The sequence below is a fragment of the Rattus norvegicus genome, chromosome 20 (genome assembly GCF_036323735.1).
Source record: "Rattus norvegicus strain BN/NHsdMcwi chromosome 20, GRCr8, whole genome shotgun sequence".
NCBI classification, from domain to species: Eukaryota; Metazoa; Chordata; class Mammalia; order Rodentia; family Muridae; genus Rattus; species Rattus norvegicus.
This window is the reverse complement of record NC_086038.1, coordinates 27,225,762-27,231,414: the sequence shown is the minus strand read 5'-3', so window position 1 is coordinate 27,231,414 and position 5,653 is coordinate 27,225,762. Positions and strand designations below refer to the sequence as shown.

General features: G+C 45.3%; 1 long non-coding RNA gene across 1 annotated transcript; it reads right to left on the bottom strand.

Annotated features, from left to right (window-relative positions):
• Positions 1–532: 532 nt before the first annotated feature.
• LOC103694417 (uncharacterized) lies at positions 533–3,197 on the bottom strand. The gene is made up of 3 exons (XR_597405.4): positions 2,998–3,197; positions 2,530–2,695; positions 533–1,793 (listed from the first exon to the last, which is right to left on the bottom strand). It is a non-coding gene; the product is annotated as an uncharacterized LOC103694417 (long non-coding RNA).
• Between the last annotated feature and the right edge of the window lie 2,456 nt (positions 3,198–5,653).

Here is a 5,653-nt window from a genome sequence, read left to right as displayed (position 1 = left end):
TCAAGGTCACCTGGGACAAAGCAAGTCCCAGACCCAGGCATGGTGGTACACACCTTTAGTCTCGAACACAACTTCTGCTGGAGATTTACATAAGGACATTGGAAGAAGGAAGAGTCTCTTTTGCCTGCCTGCCTGCCTGCCTCATGGGACTAAGCCACTTGGACTTTCTTTCACAGCTGCTGCTAATCATTGTTGGAGAGTTGGACCACAGACTGTAAGTCATCAACCAATTCTCTTACTATATAGAGACTGCCCATAAGTTCTGTGACCCTTGAGAACCCTGGCTAAGACAGACATGATATGCGTAAAAGTGCTCAGCAAAGCAAACTGTGCCAGGAAGAACTCAAAAAGGTTGCAAAGGCAACTGGCTCTGGCAAGTTGGAAGGGAGAGCAGCCACGGCAGTGATCTGTCAGTCAGTCTTCTTCCTCCTGTCACCAAACCAGTTCACAGTCCTAAAAACTAACTTCCCTAAAACCGTCTAACTCCAGTTCACACTATTAATGACTAATAGTTTTAGTTAGGGTTCCCATTGCTGTGAAGAGACACCATGACCACAGCAACTCTTATAAAAGTAAACATTTAATTGGGGCTGGCTTGCAGGTTCAGGGGTTCAGTCCATTATCATCAAGGTGGGAACAGGGCAGCATCCAGGCAGGTGTGGTACAGGAGGAGCTGAGAGTTCTACATCTTCATCTGAAGGCTGCTAGAAGACCATCTGTCTTCCAGGCAGCTAAGAGGAGGGTCCCAAAGCACATCCTACCCTGTGACACACTTCCTCCAACAAGGCCACACCTTGTAATAGTGCCACTCCCTGGGCCAAGCACATGCAAACCACTACAGCTCCTTAAAACCACCTAATTCTGCTGTTCGTTAGCTTTCTGTAACAGCTCTCCATGGGTCAGAGTCATGACTCTAGAACTAAGCTCCTCCAGGACAAAGCATATGTAACCCTCTCTTGTTCCTGGGGGGTTGTCACAGTATATTACAAGCCCCAAGTACCCAGTAAGTTCTTCCTGGATTATATTTTATTTATTTTATGTGTGTACACTGTCACTATCTTTAAACACACTAGAAGAGGGCATCTGACTCCATTACAGATGGTTGTGAGCCACCATGTGGTTGCTGGGAATTGAACTCAGGACCTCTGGAAGAGCAGTCAGTGCTCTCAACTGCTGAGCCATCTCTGCAATCCTTCTTCCTGAATTATATAAGAGGTCTGGAGCAAAATTGAGACCAGGGCCCTGGAAACACAGAACCACTACAATAGGTTATATCAAAGCCAGTTGTCCCAACACAATGAAAACGAGAGTGGGTAGAGAATATTACCCTCTAGACACACATGAGACAGAATCAGGCCATTCTCTCAGCTGAAGGAATATGGCACACAGCTGCCACTCTTACTGCTTTACTGCCAAAATGATTTTCCGCCTTTACAGAAGACTGTGCTAAGCTCAGCATCGCTTCAAACAGTCCTCACCTGTAAAGATCTAAGTACAACAAAGGCTTGCTGGCCACACTGAAAGCAAACAATAGCAATTTCCTTCACAGTGAATGATAGCTCTCTCCCTTGGTAAGGGAAGCTCACCTTTTTGTCATGGCGTGTTCTACTGTCCCACAATGCCTGCCATCCAGACACAACATCAACAGCTCTGCAGAGCTGCCAGGGTGGTTGTCCCAATTCAGGCAAATTTTGTCTGCTTCTTACACTGTTGAGATGTCTCTCCCAGGACTTCGTCTCATATCATACAGAGTAGAGTTGCTTGAGGCCCCATCTCCAGGAGACACACAGGTTCTAACATAAAGTCTTTGGTCAAAACCACAGCATTAAAGATGTCATTCATTCACTTACCTGTTGGAGAATGCATTGAGAACATGCTGTGTGCCGTGTTCCCTTAGTTCTGAGCTGAATCTATAAGTCAGCTTAGTTTCTACCAAGGTAATCTTACGGAGTGAATGATAGTTCACATTGCCCAGCACTTATGCCAAGGTTCAGCGAAGCCCTGTGTCTGACTCTCTACATCCACAGATTCTAGGCCCAAAGATTCAGAAAATGTTCTGACAAAAATCTGTATGTGCTGAGCATGTGCAGACCTGTCTTAGACCTGTCTTAGTTAGTGACTGCTGTGAAGAGACACCATGACCACAGCAACTCTTATAAAGGACATCATTTAATTGGGGCTGGCTTACAGTTTCAGAGGTTCAGTCCATTATCATCAAGGTGGGAGCATGGCAGCATCCAGGCAGGCCTGGTGCAGGAGGAGCTGAGAGTTCTACAGTTTCTCTGATGGCTGCTAGTGGAAGACTGGTTTCCAGGCAGCTAGGAGGAGGGTCTTAAAGTTCATACCCACAGTGACACACCTACTCCAACAAGGCCACATCTTCTCATAGTGCCATTCCCTGGGCCAAGTGTATACAAACCATCACAAGATGTTTTCTGGTTTTTTGGCTCCTGAGCATTAATAATATCTTGTCCTATTTAGATGGGTTTCCTCAATGCTAGTAAAGAAGTCAGGACAGTGGGCACTCACCTGGTACCAGGAGGGCTTTCAGAACTGGAGTATTACAAAATAGAAGTTTCACAGATAGAATGAATGAGGCGTACAGAAGAGAGGGGCCCAGAGGCGGAGAATGGTGCCACACTCCAACAGTCCTCACCAGTAAAGACATGAGTTCAACGGAGGCTTGTTATTTATTCTGAGAGCAAACGACAATAGCAAAAATTTAAAAAAAATCATTAACCTAAAAACAGATGGAAACCTCTCCCGGATCAGAGGAGCCCCTTCAGCTGCCACAGCATGCAGTCCTAGTCAGAGGCTGCTACAGTGCCTGGAACAGTGGGAAGGCCCTCTGCCCTCCCCCCCTCCTCCTCCAGCCCCCGCTCTCTCATCCACAGCTCCTCACACACCGTTGTCACACCAGACAGCCAAGGTTCTGAGTATCATTCCCCTTAAGGATCAGGCCTAAACTTGCCCGTCCTTGCAGTGAGAGTGACTCACCTCTCCAGTGACCCTCATTGTGTCACAGACAAGCCCTTTGCTCAGATTTCTGTTCCCCATTCTCTATCAAGTCCAGTTCTTTCTGGGATTGTTCTGTGGTGTCAAAGACCATGCCCTGGGGCTCTGTCTGGGGTGAGTGAGTCTTCTGCTTACTTCTGGTGCTTTTATTGTATTCAGAGCCCATCACTTCCTGTGTGGCATTTACTCATGCAGGCAAGCCACTTCTGTAGTTGTGAAAGAGCTGAACCTCTTTGCAGATAATGGGGCCAGTCATCAGTGCAAACACAAAAAGTTTACAGCAATCAGAACCCTGGGATTTGATCCTTACTCCTCCAGGTGATGGGGTTGCGCTTACACTCACCCCATAGCAACAAAGCAAAAACATCAAAGCTCTGACCCAGCAGCCGGAGATCTAGGGCTGAGTCCCTGCACCAGTGATTTGAATAAAGCACCTTACTCAGCGATTCTGGGCTTCAGGTTTTCCACCTGTAAAATAGGTTGAAATGACTATTTTATACATTGGTCATGAGGTTTGTTAAGAGTTGGACCATGAAAAACATTTAATGCCTGGCTTGTGGAGACTACTTAGTAATGCCAAATATTTTTATTTTGCATTAAACATTATTACATCCTCTGCCTTCAGGCCTGACATTCTCCAATAGAATGTCTCTGTTTTCCAAAATTTGACCTGCCTCATTTCTTCCTGTTGTAATTTTTGTCTATTCTAGTTTATAAAACAAGGTAAGGTAAACTTGTGCAGTGGTAACTATTCAATTTTTACTTTCTTTTTTTTTTTCTTTTTTTCGGAGCTGGGGACCGAACCCAGGGCCTTGTGCTTGCTAGGCAAGCGCTCTACCACTGAGCTAAATCCCCAACCCCAATTTTTACTTTCTAAAAAGTCTAAAACCCTTAGTTACAGTGAATTAAAAATCTGTGTGAAACACCGGCTCTGACAACTGTGGAACACAACTGATGCCTTTTGTCTTCAGCCCACCCAAGGATCTCTATGTGCCATTGCCACATCAAAATAACTTGGGAAACCTGATGTCACTAAAATCTTACATCTCTGATCAAGCTAAGGGTTACCACGTTCCATTCCTGTGAGAAAGAAACTCGTCTCGGTAGTTCGCCTAAGATGGGTTAGTTCTTCAGTTCTGAGCTGCTATGTAAATGCCTGTGTCACGTCAGCTTCCTTGGAGGATAATCTAATGGAATGAATGTTCACACTGCCTAACACACATGCCAAGCCTCAGTGAGGGCCTGTGTCTGACCCTCACCACCCAGAGATTCCAAGTCCAAGAGATTCAGCCAACTACAGACCAGAAATATCCTCACAAAACCTGTGTGTGTGCTGAACATGTGAAGACCCTTTCTACTTGTTAGCCCCTAAGTATTAATAGTATATTATTAATATTTACATAGGATTTGCATGCTATTGGGTATTATACGTAATCTAGAAATTATTTAAAGCACACAAGAGATTGTGCATACTACTATGCCTCCTTAGATGAAGGATTTGGACGGGGGTCCTAGAACCAGCCTTGAACAAATGTTGAGCATCAACTGCCCATCTTACTTAATGATCACAGCAACCCTATAAATATAGATTCTATTTCCTGGGGAGGGCTCCAAGGCTTGGAGAAGTGGAGCAAGGTACCCTGATGGTATGATGGGAACTGCAGCTTCTGACACCAAGATTTCTAAATCTTTTCTTCCTTTCCTTCTTTGCTTGCTTGCTTGCTTGCTTGCTTGCTTGCTTGCTTGCTTCCTTCCTTCCTTCCTTCCTTCCTTCCTTCCTTTCTTTGCTTCCTTCCTTCCTTGTTCATTTCTTTTTCAATTTATTTTTATTTATGTGTGTGCTCTGTGTGGGGTGCCTGCCTAGACCAGAAGAGGGCACAGGATCTCCTGGTTAGAGACAGTCGTGACCTGCCTGGTGCGTGGGGCAGAACTGAACTCTGGGTCTCTGTAAGAGCAGCAAGCACTAGTAATTGCAAAGTCATCTCTGGAGCATTGAACGGAACTGCTGTCCTGCCTTCCATGTTCATTTACTTCCTAAGGCCAGCAGTGGAACTTGGGATGTGCATGTTAGACTGTTGTAGAGGCTAGGTAGACAAGCTGGTTGGAGGCAGGAGAAACTGAAAATGGGAAGGTGCTGAGTACATCTTCGATGTCCTCTTACAGTCCCACCTGAGTTAGGCAACAAGGATTCAGGAGAGGATGATGAACTTGGGTTGCTCTCAGAGTCTGCGGGTTGGAGATAGCTAGGTGCTAGTGAGAAGCAGGGTCTTGGGAGGAGGGCTTGAGCTCAGCTCTCAACAAAAGAATTCCAACAGGCTTAGACACGTTTTGTGTGTGTGTGTGGTTCTAGCATCTGTGTGGTTCCTAAGGAAATGGCTCACACCACGTTAAGCATAAGTCTCCACATTCAGAGGACAATGCCTAGACCAAAACCAAACCAAATGTCATGCTTTCTAGTATATGAAATACCTTGATTTTACATAGATATATAAAATCATGTACGTATATATAGTTTGAAAGCAGAAGCCAAACTTCTCTGGAGAAGGCATGTCCAACCTTTTGACATTTTACAAAAATGTGGCCACCTACACAGTTCACGATTAAGAACAATGCAATCGAGTTCCAACCACAGCTATCC